This window comes from Rattus norvegicus, chromosome 18, assembly GCF_021556685.1.
Source record: "Rattus norvegicus strain SHRSP/BbbUtx chromosome 18, alternate assembly SHRSP_T2T, whole genome shotgun sequence".
Classification (NCBI taxonomy): Eukaryota; Metazoa; Chordata; class Mammalia; order Rodentia; family Muridae; genus Rattus; species Rattus norvegicus.
In genome coordinates, this window is record NC_141551.1 from 30,099,648 (window position 1) to 30,123,647 (window position 24,000).

The following is a 24,000-nucleotide window of genomic DNA, read 5'->3' on the forward strand; positions in this document are numbered from 1 at the left end:
ATGAAAATGCTCAAGCCAGCTCCCAGGGGATGGGAGTACAGCAGATCAGGAAACCCACACCCTTAGGTCCTGCCACTCTGTAGTCTTCCTAGCCTAGCCCATGTGCCATTGCTGACTGTCCAAAAGGCATCAAATACAGATGACAGAGCCCAGTGACTGAGACACTTTGTGAGAATCCGTGTCCAAAGCTTTCTGAAACCAAACCCCAGCATATCGGCTGTTCTTTTCAGTCCCTAATTTAGTAATTCTATTGAGAAAAGAGATTGTGGGTTTTTTTATTTGGTGTGATTTATTCTTTATCATATAAATAATAATAATTTACACAAAGCTCTTCCCCAAACAGAAGAGAATCTGTACATAAAAATAAACAAAAATTAAACTGAGCTGGGCCTGATGCCCAGAAAAACCAGCCAATTCCAAACACAACCAGGAGAAAAAACCCTCCAGGTCCTGGGAGTTCTGGGGCCTTGGCTGGAAGTCTGGGCGGAGGCTCTGATCCGGGAAGCCGCTGCCCTCTCTTCAAGTTCCTATGCATCCTGACTGCCCGGCTGGCAGCCGACATTCACAGGGAGCAACCAGCTCAGTGAGCTAGAAGGCAGGTGGGATTCAGACTAGCAGAGACAGGCAATTTCCAAACTCCTGGGCAGTGTAACTGGAGGCCGCCAGCTTCCAAGGGGTGGCAAGAGCGACTGTGGCTAGGGAAGACGGAGTGTTGGCCAATACCCAAAGTGGGTGGTTCTCCGTCTCCTGGATCTTCTCACAGGCCTGGGCTGGGCAGAGCATCTTCTGGTCTTCTGTTCCCTTGGCGCTCTGGCTGTCTCTCTCTCTCTCTAGAGGCCTGTTATTTTTACAGATATTGAAAGATGACAAGCAATCTGCTTGGCCGTTGATTAATTTCCCTCAACAGACACTCTGTTTTAAATTCTCTTCCCACCCCCACCCAACCCCAGTCCTCACTTTCTGAGGGCTTTCCACACTCTTAGGTTGTGTGTGTAAACTGAACCTCCTCTGATCCCACAGAAGGAGGAGTACGGCCACCATTGCAGTTAGATATTTGACAGAAGGCGACTGTGCGATGGCAGTGGGTGTGGTGATGTTGAAGAAGAAGAGGAAGACAGAAGAGGAAGGACCTCCAGAGCAGCTGCTGAGCCTGAATCTCAAGCGAGTATTTCTTTTGAACTAAAAGGAGAAACGAGGAGATGATGGATTGTGACGGTGATGATGACAACGGTGAACCTGAGACTGTGAAAGTGAAGGACAAGAGACAGGAAATAAAGGGAAGCTTCTAGAAAGGAGGAACAGCGGGGACTCTGGGAACAGGTGTTTTGGTTTCAAGTTCCACCCCATGGTGTGCCCGGGAGGCTCAGCACTTGTCTAAGATGCCTGGGTTCAAGCCTCTGCACCATTTCGAAAACAGCAGCACCACTCACTGACCTAACTTCTCTGAGCCCCGACTTTCCTGTCTGTACCACAGGACTTGATCACTGGGTATTCAAACAAAGTCTGGCTGGTCTAGCTGGGTGTGACGGTGCACACCTGAGCTCTCTTCACTCACGAGACAGACTCGAGGGGAGGGTGAATTTCAGGCCTAGCTGGTCTACATAGCAACACCGCCTCTTAAAAAGAGAGCCGGCCGAGAGATTGCTCAGCAGATTAAGTAACTTCCGGGACTCGGGTGGTGGAATGAAAGAACAGGCTCTTGTAGGCTGTCCTCTGACCTACGCACGCATGCCCTGGCAAGTGCAAACTCACCCCACCAAAATAAATTAATTAATTAATTAATAATTAAAACCAAACTCAAAACAAACAAACAAACTCTATAAAGAAAAATGGAGAAAAGAAGAGAAGAGTTTGGTAAGAGTGTGCGACCAAGGTTACAATGACTTCCAGGTCAAGGGTCACAGAATACAGCAACCTGCTTGAGAAAGCTCAGGAGATCTTCCTCACTTAGTTTGAGTGGCTCTTGCCCACCCCCTTTCGGGCTGTCCTGAGTAAAATTGTGAGAGGTGACGTCTGAAGCTCATCAGACCCCTTGGGCTGTAGCTGTAGGAGTGACTGCATGGCCCGTGGGAACGTCCATGACATGTCTCTCTCCAGACAGGCCCGTGCAGGTGTGCGGGCTCAGGTACCGACTGAACAGCATGCCTGTGCCAAGGGTCAAGCAGAGGGAGGTGCTGAGCAGGTTGGACCAGCCTCCTTCCAGGAGCTGTGGAGAGGCTTAAGGAGGAGGCTCCTGTGCCCCTTCTCTCTAAAACAACAGCCAAGCTCTAAGTAGCCCCTCTCCTTGGGTCCTGCTACAGAGCTGGGTGAGGCTGTGACTGGGGCCATGCTAGCATTTGCTCCCCAGTCTAGCTAAATATGGGCTTCACTAAGAAGTTAGCTTTTGCCATGTCTGTTCCTTACTCCAGTCTTCATAAAGCTTTTCCTTGTCCCTGGAGTTGGCAGACAGGAATGGGCAACCAGGGTCACCCATGCACAGTGTTTGATTAAATCTTTATAGACTTTCCTCGTCTGGACCTTGTCTAAGGATGTCAGAGCCATCTAAAATCTCAAAAACAACAGGGGCTAGCTGAGGCTGCAGAAAAGGGACTGATGTTTTCCTTGACCCTGCCCCAGACCAGGTCTAACTCCTTGTTCCCTGAAAGCCCAGGGTGGGGACTCAACACCAGGAGCCTTCATGGGTCCCTCTGCTCCTCACAGACATCAGCCACCCATTTACTTAAGTCAGATTAGAGCTAGGAATGCCCTCGGGTCCAATTCTAGGGCCACTCATTCACACGCTATCTGGTCCCAGCCTGAAGTTCATTCAGGATCCCAGGCCTGCCTGAAGCTTTTAGCTTTTATATTTAAGACAGGGTCTCATGTAGCCCAGCATTCCCTAGAGCTTACTAAGGAGACAAGGATGATCTTGAACTTACAGATTTTATGTATACGTGAGTCTCTGTGTGAGTATGTGCATGAGTGTAGAGCCTACGGAGGCCAGAAGCATCAGATCTTTCTGGTGCTGGAGTCATAGCAGTTATGAGATCCTGAGATAGATGCTGAAATCTAAACTCAGGTCCACTACAAAAATAGTATGTGTTCTTAACCACTGAGCCACCTCTCGGGCCCCTGCCCTACTTCCTGTCGGACAGAATAGTCTTACTACATAGCTCTGGCTAATCTGGCAATCACGATGTGTAACCCACACTAGACTTGAATTCTAGTCATCCTCCTGCCTCAGCCTCCTCAGTATTTCCTCTCCCAGCTTGTGCTAGGCTAGCTCATCTGCCTGCATCACTCCAAATAAATCCCCCTATTCAGAAGAATCAGTCTCAGAGACGCCAGGTCACCTGTTCAAGGTCGTTACGATAAAAACATCAGAGTGGCTACTCAGAGAGCACCGGAGGCAAAGACTGGGCACCCATTCACTAAGCTAAGCACCACCCACCTGGTGGATGAACTGAGCTTCCACTCCTAATAGTAAAGCAGATGTGCCGAGACAGTACAGAGAGCCAAGATAGCAATCCCCCAGTCTCAAATGCACCTGTCCAACTATGTGTTCTTGCCCACCTGGTTCTGCCTAAGCTAGAGATGAGCCCAGATCTATCCCAGTAGTTCCCCTATCTTTGCTGAGTCAACAGACAGCCACCACCCCAATCTCCAGACAACTATGGCTTTCCCTCTTCTGCAACCCCTCTTGCTTATGCCAATCTATCAAAATGTCTCCTCTTCTCTATATCCCTCTCCTCCCTTTAGAACCCTTAAGCTCTTTCCCTCCCTAAGTACACAGCCCCACACTGTATGTAGGCTTAGGGGCCCTCCAGCTACAAATGGGTCTGATGAGCTTGTGTTTGGGGGTGGGGGAAGATGTCACAGTACCAGCAAAATGTGACTTGTATCATCTACGTGCGTTTATAAATCAAAGGAAGCCCAGAGTCTCCTGGCTTGCTGATCCTTTGGACTCCCATTTCCCTTCCCCATCAGATACACAATGCAGTCAGGGGAAGGCGTGCACTGGCAGAAACCAGCTTGCTTCTGAGGCTAGGAAACAGAACTGTAGGAAATTAACAGGCTGAGAAATGCCTCCTCTATCTGTGTTTGTATGGCACCCTCAGTCTTTCTCTCTGCAGCGCAATCCTCCTCCTGCCCTGCAACCTCCATGCTGGCTCCCCACCCCCACCCTACAGTGTGGGCGCCTGGGGCTTGGAGGTTGTATGTTTGGGGCTTTGTGGAAGGCGCAGCTTGATGTATGTGCACAAGTGTGTGTGTGTGTGTGTGTGTGTGTGTGTGTGTGTGTGTGTGTGTTTCTGTGTGGTGTGTATAGGGATGGCAGACCTACCCCTCCTTGGGTAGCAGCTTAGCTAGAAACGCCAGCGGCAGAGACAATTGTGAGGGTGGGGATGCTGAGCACAGAGCCGGTGGGGCCCGCGGGCAGGCAGAGAAGCACCACACAAGAAATTGATTCCATTAAAAAGTAATCTTAAATTTAATAAAAGTTATGATTTGATTATAGCCACAGAACCTACAGGCAAGAGAGAAGGGGGTGGCTTCTAGTGATGGATAAACAGAAGAAGGGGAGGGAGAGAGAGAGAGAGATGCTTGGGTTTGGATGGATGAGAAGATGGAAGGACTGGGGGTGTAGGGGATTAAAACCATTTTCTTTCCCTCAGATGGGAGGGGAAAAAACCCATGGCTGCTTTCCAAAATGGAAGGGAAGGAAGCAAAGAGCGTGAGGAGACTGGAGGAGCTGGGAGAGATGGAGTGTTGGGGTGTATGGGAGGGACTAGGGCATGGAGTCAAGGCCTCAATCCCACAGATACAGTCATGCCTGTGTGTGGAGGATATGGACCTGTGGGAAGGACCACAAAACATCCACTTAGCAGGCAGGCAGGCAGGCAGGCAGTCCTGAGTTTCCATTTCAGATCAGCCTCTCCCTAGCAGCATGAGTGAGATTCTCTCAGGCCCCCGGTTTCCTCGGCTGCTAAACTGAACTGTGGAGCTAGCAGCCTCTGCGCGCAGCTCTCCTAAGAATGGGACAGCAATGTAGTTCCTAAGACCCCAGGAATGGCAGCTCTCTTCTGATACTCCCCCACTAGAGGTCACTGGCGAGCACTGCCCTCTTGCTTTTTGTAAATACTAGCCTAGCCTCATCCCTTTTCCAAGGAGGCCAACTGAGCTCCCTCAGGCTCTAACTTTACTCTAGAACTTCGGTTTTCAAACTGTGGGGCGCAACCTTTTGGGAGATGAATGCCCCCTTTCACAGGGTTCTAAGACCATTGGAAAACACTGATATTTACCTTACAATTCATAACTCTAGCAAGATTACAGTTATGAAATAACAACAAAAATAATTTGATGGTTAGGAGGAGGGTCACCATAACATGAGAAACTGTATTAAAGGGTCTCAGCATTAGGAAGGTTGAAGACCACGGCTCTTGATGCTGGCTTTCTTAGGATGACCATTGCCCATCTTTCAGAGTGTGGCAAGCTGGAGAACCCGGAAGGCTTGGGAGGGAGGAGGCAGAGGCTGGGAGGAGCCCAAGCTAAGTGGCCCCAGGGTGCATTTCCTTTCCAGGATCAAGGACCATTTAGGGAAAACACATCCCAGGCAGGTTCCCCAATCTACCCTGCCCTTCTCCTGATCATCACAGGCACCGGGTTGACATGCTTCTAACCTCAGGGAGGTAGGCACTTCTGGGGTTGAGTCAGGCCTGCCAGCTACTGCAGTCAGGGAGGTGGACAGAACATTTGGCTTCCATGCAAGCCTTGATGGTTTGCCTTGAGCAAGCTGGCCCCGTCTTGAGCTGGGTTGGAGGGTGCTGGGGGCTGCAAGTTCAGTTCCAGAACCTATGAGTGGGGACTGGGCAGGAAGCCAGGACATCACTGTGAGATGCTAATGGAAGCAAGAACTAGAAAATCTCAGCTACTCCAGTGTCCAGGAATCAGGAACCAAGCAATACAGTGAAGAGAACGGGAGCCTACAGGAGACACAGATAACTCTGGAGGGAAAAAGAAGATGAGTTCTGCTTTGTCACCTCCTCAAAGTCCATCTACTTGAATACCCATTTATTTATGTACTTATGTATGTATGTATTTATTTAGTCCTCCATGTGACTCAGGCTGGTCTCAAACTTACAGAGCTGAGAGCAGTCTTGAACTCCTGATCCTACTGCTTAAGCTTCCTAAGTACTGGAATGACAGCAATGAGTAATCGTACCAGGCTTGACGTCACTGTCAGTGTCACCTCATTAACAGCACCTGCTATTGGCGTGCAGTGCAGCTCAGTGTTAAAACACTGGCTCAGAACACTCAAGGTCCTGAGTCCCATTTCCAGCACCAGGAAAAAACATCAATTAACAGAGACAGTGAGAAAAAAAGCTTTCTTTCTCTTTTTCTTTCTTTCTCCATTTCTTCCTTCCTTCCTTCTTTTTTTTTTTCTTTTTTCTTTTTTTCGTAGCTGGGGACCGAACCCAGGGCCTTGCGCTTGCTAGGCAAGCACTCTACCACTGAGCTAAATCCCCAGCCCCGCCTTCCTTCTTTTTTTTAAAGACAGTCTTACATAAGGCCAGGCTGGCCTCAAATTCTAGATGTAACAGAGTGTAGACTTACACTCCTGATCCTCATGTCCCTATCTTCCACGTATTGGGTTTATAGGAGTGCACGACTGATGCTGACTCCTCTAGGTTTTAATTTTTTATTAATTTTATTTCTTCAGATAATAGTGTGATTACATCATTCTCTTCCGTCTCTCCAAACCCTTCCATATACCATTCCTTGATCTTTCTCTTTCTTTCTCTTCTTTTTCTGTTTTTTCGTTTGTTTGGTTGGTTTGGTTGTTGTTTTGCTTGTATCTTTTTTAAAGAGTTATTTATTTATTTATTTATTTATTTATTTATTTATTTATTTATTTATTATAAGTACACTGTAGCTGTCTTCAGACACCTGAAGAGGGCATCAGATCTCATTACAGATGGTCGTGAGTCACCATGTGATTGCTGGGATTTGAACTCAGGACCTCTAGAAGAGCAGTCAGTGCTCTTAACCACAGATCCACCTCTCCAGCCCATTTTGTTTGTTTTTGATACAGGCTGGTTGTCCTGGAACTCCCTCTCTGTAAACCAGGCTAACTTTAAACTCAGAGATCCCCCGGCCTCTGCTTTCCAAATGAATGCTGGAATTAAAGGCATTCAACATGGCCTCCTTTTAAAAATTAATTGTTACCACATGCACATGTGCGTGCAAGCTACACACACACACACACACACACACACACACACACACACACACACACACACACCCATATTCCTGAATATACACATACAACCTGCTCAGCCTGTCTGTATAAGGTTCCTTGTATGAATGTCTCAGGGCTGACCATTTGGTATTGGATAAACAATTGGTGAGCTCTTCCCTGGGGAAGTCTATGCACACCACCCCAACCCACTCCACTCCTTTGCTGCCTGCAGGTCTTTGTCTAGGGTTGAGGTTCCCAGGGCTTTCTCCTAGCCCTGTTAGCATCTCTATTGTCTTTATATAATTCCTGTTTAGGCTGTTGTCGATGCAACTTCACAGGGATAGCTTCTGACATTCCAAAGAGACACAATCTCACAGCAAACACTGTTTCTCTGGCTCTTATAATCTTTCTGCCCCCTCTGTGCAATCATCCCTAAACTTGAGGTGCAAGGGTTCTTTCCTAGATGTATCCTTGGGACTGAGCTCCAGGACACTGCATTTTGATTGGTTGTGGTTTTTTCTAATGGTCTGTATTTGTTGCAAAGAGAAATTTCCTTGCCGATGTTATAGCCAGGCTGTTCTCACTCGAGAGACCAGGATTAGCTCTTTATGAATTTGGAGTTTTTATTGAGCAACACAGACCCAGGCAGAGACACACTCTCTTGTGACTGCAAGTCTAAAGGGGTGGCCCTAAGTCAGTAAAGCAGGAAGTTTATAAAGACAACCCCCATATGTTGGGCACTTTCTATTGACACAGATGTGGTAGCTGTTGACAATTGTGACAGGATATGAACTTTATAACAAAATAAGACATAGTTGTGTTACGATGATATTACTATTTGATCGGGGAGCAGAGCAGAAAACCTTGCAGGTACAGAAGCAGAACAACGGCAGGTGAGTTATGGTTCCTATGTACTATGTATACCCAAGGGTCAGGCTGACTCCAGTTTTAGCATGAGGTTGGGTCAGGATTTAGCAAAAATATTTTCCATTAACCCCTTGCCTTAGACATACTATCTCACCTGAGCTAGCAGTTAATGAGGGGTGAGGACCACACTTGTCTGTCGGTATGAGGATACATTTATTTATAATATAGCTGGGGATTATGCTAATTAAATAAAATGGCAATTTTAGGTTCTCCATGACTCCACTAGCCCTGAATAGTTGGCTAGGCTTCTGGTATGAGGCATGGTTTCTCTCTTGCTGAACAGGTCTTAAGTCTAATCACAGAGCTGTTGGTTACTGCTAAGGTGTGTGTACCATTACTGCACCCCTAGTGCCAGGCTGTTTATTGTCCTGATCACGGGTGTCAGAACTGGATATTTTTCTCCTTCGACAGCTTGAATGGTACCATCTGGTACCACGAGAGCTAATCCTCAAAGAGGAAGCACTCAGGCCATTTCAAGCTCAGAGGTGTCCGAGCCCTGTGTCTGAAGGGCATACTCGATGTAGACAACATCTGGTCATTCCCTGCCACCAAACCCGGCCACTGTCCTACTCTTGACCCCTTCCTCCTCTGCAGAGACTTCGAAGCAGTGGCAGAGCTGAACATTCCATGGAGATTCAGACAGGGAAATAGAGCGTTCACTGCTCAGAAGCCTGTTGTGTGCTGGGATAGCTAAGCCTCGTATATGCAATGGTGAACAATGAAGAAGCCCTGCTTCAAAGAACCAATCTAGGTTTTCCTCTGAACTCCACATATGTGCAACATACGTGAATGCCTTACACACATATCACACACACACACACACACACACACACACACACACACAGGGAGGGAGGGACAGAGGGAGAGAAGAGGACACAGATAGACAGAGATTAAGTGGTTTAGTCAAAGTCACATAGGAAGGTGGCGGAAGCAGGACTTGAACATGCCCTCGTCTAATGGAAACCCTGTGCTCTTTCTGGCCCAGGTATCTTTCATCTCTGGTTGAGACCCAGAGAGCTCCTTCACAGGGAAAAGGTCTCCACTCTAACTTGGCACAATCTTTCAAAATGAAAAATTCATAGGCATTTTGAGCCAGCAATCTCTTCTCTAGGAATGAATCCTCAAGAAACATTCACACATGCGCACAGTGTCTAGACGTTCTTGTTCGCAATACCAAAAACTCAGGAACAACCTCAGTGCTATCAACAAGGGAAGGATAGTATAATACTATGTGGCTTCGAGAAGACACAGGCCAGACTGAAAACCAAAGGAGGAAACAATACATCAGCTACTGGCTACATCTACACACATTATCTATGTGCACATCTACTAATATATGCATTTTATTGTTATAGCTGAGGTTTCTTTATACGGTGTTGATGGCTCCCCAGTGAGAGGAAGTGAGGAAAGGTGGGGAAGGGTAAAGAGGCTCCCTGGCACCAGGAAGCAGCCCCTCCACCCTGTCTGTCTCTCCCTTGAGGATTCCCAGTGCAAAGACATAGCAGACATTGCCTGGGACAAAGGAAGGGAGTGGCTTATCAGTGCTGGGCACTATTTCCTCCCCCCATCCCCATCCTGGCCTGGCATCTCCAGAAGCAGTCTCAGCAGACTATGCCCCTGGTCGGGGGGCTCCAGGGTTCACTTCATTAGGTTCATAATCAATGGAGGTTTTGCCATTACAGGGAGGAGTGCTGAGGTCACCTCCCTGGGACACCTCATGAGCAAGGCAACCCGGGCCACTTAGTTCTTCCAAGGCCTCCGTTGTTTATCACTGAGTTTTGTATACTGTACATCGGAAGAAATCCAGATGCGTCTGATAAGGAACAGGGCATTCTGAGGATGAAGCGTGCAGGAATTTGTTGAATGTTTTCTTTCTTTCATCTTTAGAAACTGGTTAGTAGGAAGGACATCCTTTGCAACCGAGTGCTGACTGACCAAATAACCCTCCAGCTGACCTTCTCTTCCTCTTGTTCTATATTGTCCTACCATCTGTATAGGTTTGGGGCTCGAATGGACAGCCGTCACCACATGGATGGGCCTCTCTGAAAAACCCTCTTTGGTGCTGTGTTCTTTTTTTCTCTTTTTTTTTCTTTTTTCTTTTTTCTTTTTTTTTGGAGCTGGGGACCGAACCCAGGGCCTTGCGCTCGCTAGGCAAGCGCTCTACCGCTGAGCTAAATCCCCAACCCTGTGTTCTTTTTAATAAGCTCTCATCCCTCTGCTTCAGGAATGTCAGCTCAGTGGTCCAAATAGGGACCACCCCCCACCAGAAACACACACACCCCTGTCTCACCCCAGAAACACACACACCCCTGCCCACCCAAACACATACCTCTGCGGTCTCTTCAGACTTGGTTCTTGGCTTGCTGTTGTTTCTCTCTTTGGGTTCTCTATACCTGTTTCTCTAGACTGATCTACGGCTTCTTGCATGTAAACGATCAGGAATCCGAGTGAAGAGGGTGAGGACGTAGTAGCTTAGTCGGGGCAGCGCTTGCCTGCCACAGCATCGCATGAAACTGTGCCATTCGTGATTCGGGAGGTAGAGGCAGGAGGAGCAGGGCCTCAGATCACCCTCAGCTATGTAGAGGGTCTAAGACCAGCTTTGGTTACATGTCAGCCTGGGGCGGTGGTGCAGAGAAGGGGGGTGGAGAAAGAGAGACAGACAGAGACAGACATAGAGACAGAAATCCAAATCAGGACAGCTTAAGCTTTTCCTCACATAACTGAAAAAACCTCAGAGAGCAGCTTCAGGCATATCTGGATCAGGCCACTCAGTGTCACTGGGCATCTGTCTCTTTGATTCAGGTCTGTTCTCATTTGTGTTAGCTTTACTCTCTGGGTAGTCAAACCCCAAAATGCTCTAAGCAGCTCATACTTACATTTCCCACAGTAGCAAACTCTGCAGAAAACAAAACACACAGCCCACCCCCGAGAGAGCGGCAACAGGCCCTCAGTTGATGGCACTGGGTCTGTTTCTATTGAGTGGCTTGTGGTTCATGGGTGGATGACACAGACTGGCCAGATCAGTCCTGTATCTATCCAGGGGTAAGGTCGAAGAGGCCTTTCTAACAAGACATAAAGCAGGGCAGTTCTGTGGGCAGGACCTGGGAGTGCTCCCCAACAGGAAGATGAGAGTCAGCGGGCAAATCACAGTGACTGTTAAACCTCGACACTGACACTGGGGCAGCCGTTCCTCTCTGGGTTTCTCTTAGGGAAAGCTGGTGGAGTGCTGAGATGCTCTGAAGCATTCTCGAAGCCGACTTTCTTTGTCTAGCCTCAGACCCTAGATTCAAGCAGCAACTTGGCTTAACTCTGATAGGGCCACTCTCACCATATACCCAGGAGACACTCTGGTATGGATGGGGACAGGGACATGGAGAAGACAAAGATGGACTGGAGAGGAAGATAGCAGATGCAGGAGTGGAAGAAGGCAGAGCCTCGTGAGCGAACTTTAAAGGTGAGCCAATCCTGAGCGCCTGGCCCTTCCAGCCGTACTTCCAGCCTCCAGCCAGGGCGGTTGGTACACTCTGGCTTAGTGGTTCCTGCTCTTCTCCTCCCAGCTTTCTGCTCCTCCATGGCTGCCTGCATTCGGGGGTCTTTTCACTGCCACACTGCCAGGGCCTCTGCACATGGGTGCCATCCCTGTGCAAGCCTAGCCCCACCCGCTTCTTGCCTCCCAACTGTATTTTTGACTCAGTCTACAGAAAAACCTTTGCTCCAAAGAGCCTCCCATTCTTCTATGGGGAGACCAAGATGGGAAGATCAGAAGTGAAATAAAAGAGGCAGAGGTAGAGGCAGATGCTAGGCAGGTCCCGCGAGTTAGCACTCAGTGGAAACATTTACCCCATGTCCAGTCTGTGACATGCCACAACTTTCCCCACAGCTGTGGACTGCCTGCTCTCTCACCATTATCACAAACTCGGTACCCAAATCCGCCACATTTCCCATATCCCTTGTCTGTGTTAAATTGGATATTCTAGCTGGGTGCAGTGTCAAAAGTCTGTAATCCTAACCACCTGGAAAGTGGAGGTAGGAGAATCAGGAGTTCAAGGGCAGCCTCAGCTACACAAGTCCCTCTTGAAATAGGACAGAGTGGGGTTGAAACCTTAGACAGACACCCTACCCTTGTTCTACTTTGGAAAGGTAGCAGCTGAAGCAAATACATGAAATTCTAGCACATGCACCACCGTTTCCAATTCAGTGCCCAGAGCAGACATTACCAATCAACACTAGCATCCTCTTCTCAGGGTGCATAAGAGCTTGTGAGTGCTTTGCCACTCCTGGACTGGCTGATCTCTGAAGGCTATTCCCAAGCTGAGAGCTAAGGATTGTTTTGACCTAAAGGAATGATTCCTACTCCCTCATCTCCACTTCCCCTTTCCCCTCCCCCTCTCCATTCTATTCAGTTCTGTTTGTTGGTTGGTTGGTTGGTTATTGTTGTTGTGACAGGATTTCCTTCTCAGCTGTCTTGGACCTTGCTCTGTAGACCAGCCTGGCCTTGAATTCACAAAGATCCGCCTATCTGCCTCCCAAGTGCTGGGATTAATGGCATCCACCACCACTGCACAGGTCCCGTCGTCTGTGTGATCCTTCCCATCCCTCACTCTCTTTCACCTTGCTGTGTTACTGAGTTCTGCCTCTGAGTCCACACAAACCATTCTCACTGTCTGGGTCTCCAAGGTTCTGCCTACTGTCGCACAACCTCAGGCTTCTTGTAAGTTACATGTACTGAGCTGCTCTGTGGCACCAACTCCGAGTGGCGCAGACATTGGCCGAGACCCCGGAGGCGGTCACAGGAGGGCAGAAGGGATGAGTCCACAGAAATGTTTCCAGAGAACAGAATGGGCAAAGCAGGGGCCAGTGTTAAATTTATGTATCAAGGTTGTCTGGATAGGAATGGGGAGGGGGATCTATATGAAATTTGTCCTGGAACTCCTAAGGTCACAGTGGGAGGGAGGATCAGGCAGGACCTAAAACCACAAAGGACAAAAGGAATATATAAATTAGGATTTCATGACAAACATGAAAGGACTGGGGGGGTTTTGGTAGCGGGGAGCTATGAAGAGTTGCCATAATGAGATGAACTCAACAGGGCTTTATAGGTGTGACGGCATCCAAAAGTAACTGATCAGAAGAGCTTGTACCAGGACGGGAGGTGCTGGCCAGCAGCCAATTAGAGGCTTATCAAAGAGCCTTACCTAGGTTACTGGTCACGGCTCATCCATAAGAACTACCTACAGCAGTTTTAGACATCCAGGAAGTAATACCAATTTTTTTCTGAGGGGTATGTGTGCTGTGGGGCGTGCACAAAGGCCAATGGGTCTGAAGAGGAGTGACCATGATCTGAGGGTTCAAATCCCAGATCATCTATTTTCTAATTGTAAGACTCTGGCTTCAGTGTCCTTACTTGCAAAACGAAGATGAATATCACCCACCCCTAAGAGTTGTCTTTTTTTTTTTTTTGTTCTTTTTTTTTTTTTTTTTTTTTTCGGAGCTGGGGACCGAACCCAGGGCCTTGCGCTTCCTAGGTAAGCGCTCTACCACTGAGCTAAATCCCCAGCCCCTAAGAGTTGTCTTTTAAGTAAGAAATAAATAAAAAATATGTATGAGGGTGACCATAGTTGTTAATAAAGTATTCATCTGAATTTAATCCATAGAACCTGGGATGGTCTGTATATGCTCTGCCCCGGGAGTGGCACTATTAGAAGGAGTGGCCCTGTTGAAGTAGGTGTGGCCTGGTTGGGCTAGATGAGTCACAGTGGGAGTAGGCTTTAAGACCCTCACCCTAGCAGCTTTCAGATGAAGATGTAGAACTCTCAGTTCCTCCTGCACCATGCCTGTCTGGATGCTGCCATGTTCCTGCCTTGATGATAATGGACTGAACCTCTCTGAACCTGTAAGCCAGCTCCAATGAAATGTTGTCCTTATAAGAGTTGCCTTAGGGGGGTTGGGGATTTAGCTCAGTGGTAGAGCGCTTGCCTAGCAAGCGCAAGGCCCTGGGTTCAGTCCCTAGCTCCGAAAAAAAGAAAAGAAAAAAAAAAAAAAAGAGTTGCCTTGAGCAGGAGAGACTGCTCTTCCAAGGTCCTGAGTTCAATTCCCAGCAACCACAGGGTGGCTCACAACCATCTGTAATGGGAATCCAATGCACTCTTCTAGTGCGTGTCTAAAGACAGCTACAGTGTACTCATATAAACAAAAATAAATAAATCTTAAACAACAATAACAAAAAAAAAAAGAGTTGCCTTGGTCATGGTGTCTGTTCACAGCAGTAAAATCCTAACTAAGACAGAAGTCAAGTAAAAATGCTGGGTATGGTGTGTGTTATAATCCCAGCTCCAAGGAAGCAGACAGGTGAATCCCTAGAGCCCACTGGCCAATCAGTTAATCTAACTGGTGAGCCAAAGGTAGATACATCTCAAAGAGGGGACAGTGGTTCTGAGGCTGACACCTACAGTTGTCCTCTGACCTCTACAATGTGAATATGTACACGCACTTCCCCCACCTCAATGTGCACCATCCTACATGAATCCATCAAGAAAAACTAAGAGTGTATGTTGGAGTCATGAAAGGTGGTATAAACCTGGAACCTGAGCTACTTGGAAGACTGAGGCAGGAGGATCCCAAGTTGCCAGCTTGCACAGCTAGAACAAAGACAGCCTGTGGACAACCTAGCAAGATCTTGTCTCAAAGTAAAAACTTAAGGGAGCTGAGGCTATAGCTCAGTAGTGCAATATGTAAGGCTCTGAGTTCAAACTCCCTAACTACCAAAAATATGTCACCAGGTCTAACGGCTCCTAGCTCTTTGAAGTAGAGGGTTCAAGGTCACCCCCAACTTCATATGAAATTTGAAATCTGAGGGTCACCCTAAGCTACACGGAAATGCTGTTTCAAAAACTACCAAGAATGGGCAGAGGAGCTGGGGAGACAACTCAGGGCTGGTGTTTGCCTAGCATACCCAAGCCTTGTGGCTTAGACAGATACACGTATCTCTGGCACACACCATCCAACTCCCATGTGATTTGTAGTTTTTGTGTAAACAAAAGGCTTAGATCCCAAACTGCCTGCTCGTGGTATAGGAGGAGCTGGGCGGCATCTGCAAAGCCATAACAAAGGGGCCAGTTGTTGTTGAGCACGCAGAGGCCATATTTGGTAGAAGAGCACAGCGATGACTGGACGGACAGAGGGCTGAGAATGGCTCACACACACTGACAAGACAGATAGATGGTCAGGTCTTTAGACCAGTCTTATACTGAGGTGTGGGCTGCCCAGCCTGTCCAAGTTGCCTGGCCTATCCTCCACCCAATCAAGGAAACAGAAAAGCAAACACAATGTCTGGTGCTCCTAGGAGGCCACCACCGACTAGAGGTGGCCTGCTTGGGTCCAGACTGCTGCTGTTTTGCAGGCCTGGCTGACCACCCCGGAAATAAGGGATGAGGCTGCTGGGCACTTTCCTAAATCCCTGCACCCAGCGTCTTGTCTCTGTGGTGCTCAGAAGCTCTGACTAATGATGACTAAAGAATAAAAGGTCCTGGGGTCACTTGTGCCCATGGGATCTGCCACTTGGGAGAGTGTGGGAGCCCGGCCAGTACAGAGGGAGACCCAGCTTCCCAGAAAGCTACTGTCTCTCTCTACCCGGACATCTGGTCCCAAAGCACATAGACACACTTGCTTTCCAGATTTTAGTTGAGAGATATACCACACCACTGTCAGGCTAAGGCACAGAGACTGAAGGAAAGGGCTATGGAGTATCTGAGTTCAAATTCCAACTTGGCCATTTACTCTTGGGACCCTTGAATCAGCTCTGGAAGCAATCTGCATCTGCTTCACCCATAAACTAGGAACAATAAAAATGAATTCACAACAAGATTATCCACATATATTAAAAAGCTTGTAGTATTTTATCCCAGGTGTGGAGCATAGGAAGTACTTGAAAGATATTAGCCATTTTTCCCTCTAATTAATTGCTACACCTCCTCAAATGTACTATGATCAGGATTTAAATAATAAGGGCTGGAGAGATGGCTCAGCGGTTAAGAGCACTGACTACTCTTCCAGAGGTCCTGAGTTCAATTCCCAGCAACCACATGGTGGCTCACAACCATCTGTAATGGAGTCTGGTACCCTATTCTGGTGTCTGAAGATAGCTACAGTGTACTCATATACATTAAATAAATCATATTAAAAAAAAAGATGGGTGTTAGCCAGGACCTAAGCAACAGCTTTCAAAAAAGGAGAAAGAAAGAAAGAAAAAAGAAACAAAAAAACTTAAATAAATTCCAGTCCAGAATGCTGAAGAGTTCAGTACAGGAGAGAATCCCGCTCAAGTAAACTGTGATGTGGTCTGGTCCTTCTGCTACTGGTCTAGACTGCCATGGAGGAAAGTCCTTTCAGGCCTTTTCCCATGACCACCTGGTGGTACTTCTGGGAGCAAAGGCAATCTCAGAAGGACCAAGGCCTAGAGTCCTTTTGACCTTTGTCCTGGCTAGGGCCCAGGAAGAGGCCGCAGCAGGCCAAGAATAGGTGACCTTCCTCCCCTCCCTGAGGGAATGGACTCAAACCTGACTGTAGGAAGGGAATTTCCCTGGGTTTTAGTTCAGTCAAGGCCTGCCTTTGGGGATGGAGTTAATGTTTAGAAAGTTGAACACACTCATGACAACAGACGGAAGCCTTGGGAGACCCCACACACTCTTTCTCAGAGACCTTACCTCAGGCCTCCTCCTTCCCCCAGCAATGCTCTCTTCCTTCCTGGCCCCTTCCAGACTCTACTTACAGCCTTCTTTCTCCTCAGGAACAGCCTGTGTTCCTGTGTTTACCTGGGTTGTTTCGTCTGGGTATTTCTCTGTTTGTGGGTCCTTCCTTGTCCCCTACCCGGCGGATGCCTGGGCTGGATTGTGTGTTTCCGGAGTTGCCAATTTGAATCACAGCTTTTATTTTTAGAAGATTATGAAGGCGGGGGCTGGGAAGAGAGGACTAGGGACCCAGAGTTAGAGTGGAGGAGGATCTGAATATGTTGACTGTGGTACAGGAGTAGAATGAGGCACCGTGGGGAACGGGGAAAGAATAAACCAGGTTGGGGGAACAGTCAGGATGGGGAACAGTCAGGATGGTAGGGAGAAAGAGAGGTGAGGAAGCGGAGGGGGGGGGGGAAGTCCCATTCTCCCAGTACCCTGGGGGCCCTGAGTGGAATCAGTCTATCCGGCTGGGGAGGTTGAATGGAAGGGCCCAGGTCAAGGGTCAGTCTCTGGCATGTAGCTAGATCCCAAGGGAGGCTGAGGAGCCTGAGAAACAGGCTGGAAAAAAAAGTGGCTCCCTTCCCCCTTCCCCAGAGGCTTTTGGGACTGGAGAATAGCTTCCTGTATGGACAACTTTTCTGTCCCTTCTGCTGAGGATGTCTTAACTCTTCTGGTGCTGGTATCAGAGAAGCCCACTGTACTCACTGCTCTTTCACTCTGAGGTGGGGTAAGAGGACATCATTCAAACCCAGAGCTTTTTAGGGTTAGAGAGCCCCCACCCCAAAGGAACGAGGAGCCCAGGCTGAGAAGAAATTACCTTTAAAGTCAGAAAGGAAACATGGTTTGTGTTTCTGTCTGCAACTGGGGTTGTGACCTTGCAGAGTTCCTCAACTTGGCCCTTTGGATGCAGCCTTGGGAAAGCAGGAGGGACACAAGGCAGAGATGTTGGCGCTTAGAGGAGCAGAGGGAGAATACCTGTTGCTTCTCCGTGCCCCAAGACCTCAGATACTGAACTTCAGTGCTCCCCTCTCCAGCTGCCTCTACAAAAGGCAAGAAGCAGCTTGCTTCTTCCACCCCTCAATAGGTAAGCTCAGTGTGTGCAACACCTCACACACCCTGGGTTGTCAATAAGCCAGAGATAAAGACGTACACTAAAATACCTGGGAGGCCTACCTTAACTTCAGCATAGACTGTCTCTTCCCTTCCATGGAGCCTCCCAAGGAGTATTAGATTAGAAGTCAGAACTGGCCTGGATTCGAGTTCTGACCGATATAGTGGTGAAGGCTTTGAACAAACTCCGTGGCTCCTCCGGGCCTCACTTTCACTTAACTGCATATTGGAGATCAGAAATAAAAGCACCTGCCTATGACAGACCCAGATCACCTTTGTCAACCCACAGGGGTAGAGAGCCATGTCATTTCTGTCAGTTGGACCTGGTCCAGAGGTTGGATGCAGCATGGTCTTTCTAAGACAGAGACAGCTTGGCAGCGTGACCTTGGGTAAGTTCTGTGGGTCTCCATTTCCTCACCTGCAAAATGAGGCTCTGCTAACACCTACTGCAAGGGCTGTTGGGAGTGCAAATGAGATAGTACCCTTGGATGGTTGGTTATACAGTGCCTAGTGTTTGGTGAGCTCCATTAATAGCGGCTATTGTTGCCTTCACCTCCCCCCACCACCTCCGGCAGCTCCCTACCCTGCTCTCCCTCCTGCTACCTTCCCTGAGGATAACAGATATGCCCAGGTCCTTACTCTGGCCTCACTGGGATGAAAATATATCTTCCTGAAGCTGGGGCTTCACGGCATCTTAAAGGAGACGGAAGAGTGGGTTGCTGTGAGAGAAAGCCATAGGCTGAGGGTGCTGGGAATTCACCGGAGGAGGGCAGAAGAAGGTCAGAGGCCAATGCTCCCTCTTCCTTTCAGCTGCTGGGGTCGGGTCTCTCATCCCGCTAGGCAGGGAGAGTAGAAACTGAGAGCTCCTTATCAAGTTAGCTTGGAGCCGATGTCTCTGGCTGTCTCTACATATTATCCGACCCATCCATCCGCTCTCCTGCACGCCCTCCCTGCCCCCAGCCCTGCCTGTGCTAACTAGTTAATTGGATCTTGGCTAACCTGGTTATGGACCGAGTCAGCGGGCTCCTCAGCCTCAAGAAGCCGGAGTGGGGGAGGGGGCAGAGCCGTGCATGTGAGTGTGTGAGCATGTGTATCTGTCTAGGAGCCTGTCTCTGAGCTCTTATCTAAGCCTCTAGGGATCCTATAACCCGTGGGCCTTAATCTGCATGCTTCAGAGGAACCCAGAGCACCCAGCTTCACTGAAAGAGTGCAGGTCACGGATCACATGACCCTTCGCTCAAAGCCGACGGGACCCGCTAACAGCCCATCTAGCCTGAAGGCATAAAGATGGAAAGTGTAGATGATTCTCAGTCTCCTCCTCTGTAAAATGGGATTATAAAATTTACCACCTCAGGGGAGTCATTTGTGAAGATCAAAAGGAACAGCGCGCACAGCTGTGCTTGGTGCTTAGTAGGCGCTCTGTGCGTGGTAACTGATCACCTCCACCACCATTAATCAAACTGGGTTCCAGCCAGGTTCCTGGGATCCTGGGGGCTGGGCAGAGGGGTCTGGGGTGGAGGTGGAAATGCTTTCATTCACAGCAGCTTGCAGGTGCTTCCTCTGAGGCAGGACTCCAATCTCCTCAATTGTTTCTTATGCAAATGTTATGCTAATGATCTTGTCATTGTACCCCAGTACCCAGCAAGAGGAGGGTGGGCTATTTCCCCAGGTTTCACTCTGACCAACTATGTCCCTTCCCTTTCCAAAGAGAAGCAGTGTTGATCCACCTAAGAGGCAGTCCTCAGAGCACTGAGCTGTTAGAGCGAAAAACAAAGAAAGGCCTGGGCCTGGGTAGAAAGACAGCCTTATCTAGGCAAGCATCATCAACATCAAAACGGCCTTTGGAAACGTCAGATTCTTCCCCGCCCTGTGCAGACTACTCTTCAATTACGGAGGCCCAGCCCCTGGCCCTCAGGGTGCTGGAACTGGGGAAGGGGTGGGAAGGGGGAGAGGGGAGGAAGGAGGGAGGGAAGGAGGGTAACAGAGAGAGACAGAGACAGAGACAAGACACAGACAGACGGAGACAGAGAAAGGCAGAGACGGAGAGAGAGACAGAAAGAGAGAGGAGAGACAGAAAAGAGAGAAGAGAGACAGAAAAGAGAGAAGAGGGGTTGGGGATTTAGCTCAGTGGTAGAGCACTTGCCTAGCAAGCGCAAGGCCCTGAGTTCGGTCCCCAGCTCCGAAAAAAAAAAAAAAAAAAAAAAAAGAAAAGAAAAGAGAGAAGAGTGAGACAGGAAGAGAGAGAGAGAGAGAGAGAGAGAGAGAGAGAGAGAGAGAGAGAGGAGAGGAGAGAAAGTGAGCTGACAGGCTGTTTCCTAACAAGCTAGTGGCCTTCTTCAAGTTCTCCTTGAGCCAAAGGCCAAGCTCAGGTCAGGAGGGCTCCCAGTAAAGTGGGCAGACATAGTGAAGGGCACGATGGCAGAAGTGCTTGTCCCTTCTTGTTTTCACTTTCTTCCCAGCAAGGTGACTTCACTGTGGTCTTACGTCAGTCCTCAACTGAGACCTGATAATTCCTGCCTCTCCAGGGTACAGTGAGACTTAAGGCCTCAACGTCAGTTAGCCCTAAGTGATGGCCATACTGATAGCAAAGTAAAGGCAGGTGCTGGCTTCTCTGTGGCCCTGTAAGCTCAGACACATAGCTGCTCCCCTTTGCACCTGCAGTTTGATAAGTCCCTTCCCCGTGGCAAGGAAAATGAGGCAATCAAATGGTATGTGCCTCCAACTGGGTGGGCTCAAGTTGGGTCTCCATTAACCTCTCTGCCCTTGGATGCCTGTCCTGACTTCTAACTCCATCCTCTGATTCTGTCCTTCGGATTACAAAAAAACCCCCAAAGGTGCAGGGTGATGCTGCAGGCACAAATTCAGCAGCAGGTGAGGACTGCTAATCAGAAAGATGTGGACACGACCTCATTCCTGGGAACTCTGTGCCTACACTACCAGGCTCTTGCTAAAACACCCAGGCCTGTAAGCCACTTCCTTTTGGCTCCTCCAGTCCCTTTATATATAGAGATTCAATACTAACTCCAGGGCAGACCAAGCCTTTGACACTTAGTAACTGCTCAGTAAGTAAAAAACCAAAACAAAATAAAAGACCCAGATTGGAGGAACCAGAGAGCCATACCTGCAGGCTGTCTAAGAAATGCCAACTTGTACAAGCAGCTAGCTGCTGTAATTAGACCAAGGAGGGCAGTCACTTGTTAATATTGGACTCGTGGCAGGGTTAACAGTCATTGAGGGTAGGGATAATAAAGAGAGAATCACTTCCTGTACCCTTGGGGACTTCCTTCTGAGATGGCCTTCTGAACAGGGCAGATCAGCACCCATGTGCCATGGCTAAGTTAGGGTCCCTGGGAACTGTGGCCTTACTAGTGCCTCAAATGGTCTCTGGCCTGGTGTCCCAGGTAGGATTGTGACCTCTCCTGTTCCTATCTTTCTCCTGGAGCCCCATAACTCCTATGCCCAGTTACCTTATGACGCTCTGTTTATCAACGACTTATTTTCCCCTTAAACCCAAAGCTTCTACACCCCAAGGCAGATTTATCTTCTGCCCATTTTGTACCCACAGAGGCAGAAGCTTCACTGAAAGAGTGCAGGTCACGGATCACATGACCCTTCAGAGAATTCCGGTATGGAGAGGTTGACAGAGAATGAGAAAAAGAGAAAATAGAAAAATAGAAAGGAGAGAGTAACAGAGAAGAGGGTAGCTTCTAAGAGAAGGAGGAGAGGGAGGAGGGAGGGACAGAGAAAGGAAGAAGGAAGGGAGGAAAGGAGGGAAAGAAGGGAGGGGAAGGAAGGAAGGAGGGAAGAATGGAAGATGACCATTTCTGTCTTCGGAATCACAGAGCATAAGCACGTTCTGCCTGGAAGCTTACAGGTTATCGGAAAAGATGAGGTGGCCAAACCCAGAGCCCTGAACTTCTGTCCCTTGGCTTTGAAACCTTGGCTTATACCTGCTCTCTGGCCTGCCAGCCCAAACCCCTCTCTCCTCACTGGCTGCCTCCCCTTGGCAACCAGTCCCTGAGGACGTACTCCTGGGTACCATCCAGGGGTGGGGGCCGCTCAGGAGCCATGCCAAGCTGGGAAGCACGGCCAGGAAAGAGTCGGCAAAGCAGATGCCGCCCCTCTCCTGCTGCCTTGATTAGAGAAATTGAGATGTTAATAATATTCTGAGATGCAAGGTGCTAATTAAAGTTAATTACTGTTTCCTTGTGAAGTAACCTCTCCTCGTGTTTACCAGGAACAAGGCTGCCAGCCGCTCCCCTGGCTCGTGCCAATCACGATGCCCGCTGCTCAGAGTACCCCACACCCCCACAGGTGCCCTCAGCTGCCCCAGCTCAGCCCAGGCAGACACCAGGAGCTGAGGCTCCCAGGCCCTGCCTCTCACCTAGCCCTGTCAAGTAACACAAAGCCACTTGAGCATGAGTGACCATGTGACCTAGAGACAGGGCAGAGGACCTGGGGCTGTCACCGTGTTCTCCTTCTCCTCTTTTCCTGCAGGGGTCTTGCCTATCTCTTTCCAGCTCATTGACCTGGAGCAAGGTATTTAACCTCTTAGCATCTGTTTTCTCATGTGTATGTGGGGTTCATAATTCCTACCTCGTATTGCTGTTCTGAGAGTCAAATGGGACAATGCCTGTAAAATGTTTAGCATAACCACATACATGGTTGGATTTAATAAGCACTCAATTAAGGTTAACTGTGATTGTTTTTGTCTGTTAATAATCATCTGCCTTCTAAAACCCTCTGCTGTGTGGTCTGGCTGCAGGACATAAGTGGGTGCCCTGATATATATATATACACACACACACATATACATATATATGTTATACACACACACACACACACACACACACACACACACACACACACACACACACACACAGGACAGTTATCCTTCACACCCTTCACACACTGGGCCACCACCCCAGGCACAATGCACATGGGTGCCACTCTCACCTCCCTTTGTGAAGGGCTATCCTTCTCTACTCCATCCTTCTCTATAACCCCTTACTTGGTCTATTTCACTTGAAGAAGTGTCCAACCTCAGTCTGTCTGTGCATACACACACACACACACACACACACACACACACACACACACACACACACACAAGTTCTCCTGTACCAGACTTCATAGAGCTTTGGGGAAGAAGCCACCCTCTTGGGATCCAGTCAAGTTACCATGACAACTATTGCAGGTGTTCACCTTCAATATCTTCTGCTCCCTCCCCAGAGGATCCCCATCCCAACAGCCATACTAGCCAATTCTGGGGGGAAAGAACACCTTTATGATAAGAATTGCCCAACACCTAGTCTGCACTATCCCTTCTGTCTTCCTGCTGGCTTCTAGTACCTTCCTGGCTGTAGGAAAACCCCTGGCCTTTTCTCCCAGGGAAATATTGGCCAGTTATGCTTAGGCCGCTTCTTAGAAGGGTAAGAGAAGGAGATTTGGGTTGAACATCCAGTCCAGATTTGGGGGTGAATGTGATTTGGAGGGGCACTGAGGGAGCCAGCAGGCCCTGGGAAATCCCTAAGGCTTGGCTACTCCTGATCAACCCCCTCATTCTCCCTGCTGTGGCTCCAGATCCCAACCTCAGGCTTAGCCTTGGTGAGGATAGATCCTATCTGCCATCCTCCTCACCGAAACTCTGGCTTCTAAACCTCTGGAAATCTGGACAACCAAAGTCCAGCTTCTGCTTCCAAATGCTTTCAACCCAAGTCCTTCCTCATTTCCATCTTCTCCCTGAGTGTCTCTCTCAAGCCCCCACCCCACCCATCTTCTTCCTTCTCCCTCCACAGTTCTCTTTTTACAGACCTCCACCCCAACCCCAGTTGTCTTCCTTCTCCCTCCACAGTTCTCTTTTTACAGACCTCCAGTCACTCCCCCCTCTGCTGGCTCCCTCAGTGTTCCTCCAAATCACATTCACCCCCAAATCTGGACCCCACTTTCTTGCTTTAGCTATACAATCCCAAGGTAGATTGCCTTCCTTTTCCTTCCTTTCTTCCTTCCTTAAATAAC

The 24,000-nt window shown here is 48.7% G+C and overlaps 1 long non-coding RNA gene across 3 annotated transcripts; it reads right to left on the bottom strand.

Annotated features, from left to right (window-relative positions):
• Nucleotides 1-279: 279 nt before the first annotated feature.
• LOC108348772 (uncharacterized) lies at nt 280-17,031 on the bottom strand. 3 transcript variants are annotated; one of them, XR_015642901.1, is made up of 3 exons: nt 16,954-17,031; nt 10,473-10,758; nt 280-838 (listed from the first exon to the last, which is right to left on the bottom strand). It is a non-coding gene; the product is annotated as an uncharacterized LOC108348772 (long non-coding RNA). The 3 variants fall into 3 exon arrangements; XR_015642900.1 differs by lacking the exon at nt 280-838 and adding an exon at nt 4,447-5,981; XR_015642902.1 differs by lacking the exons at nt 10,473-10,758; nt 16,954-17,031 and adding an exon at nt 958-2,786.
• Between the last annotated feature and the right edge of the window lie 6,969 nt (nt 17,032-24,000).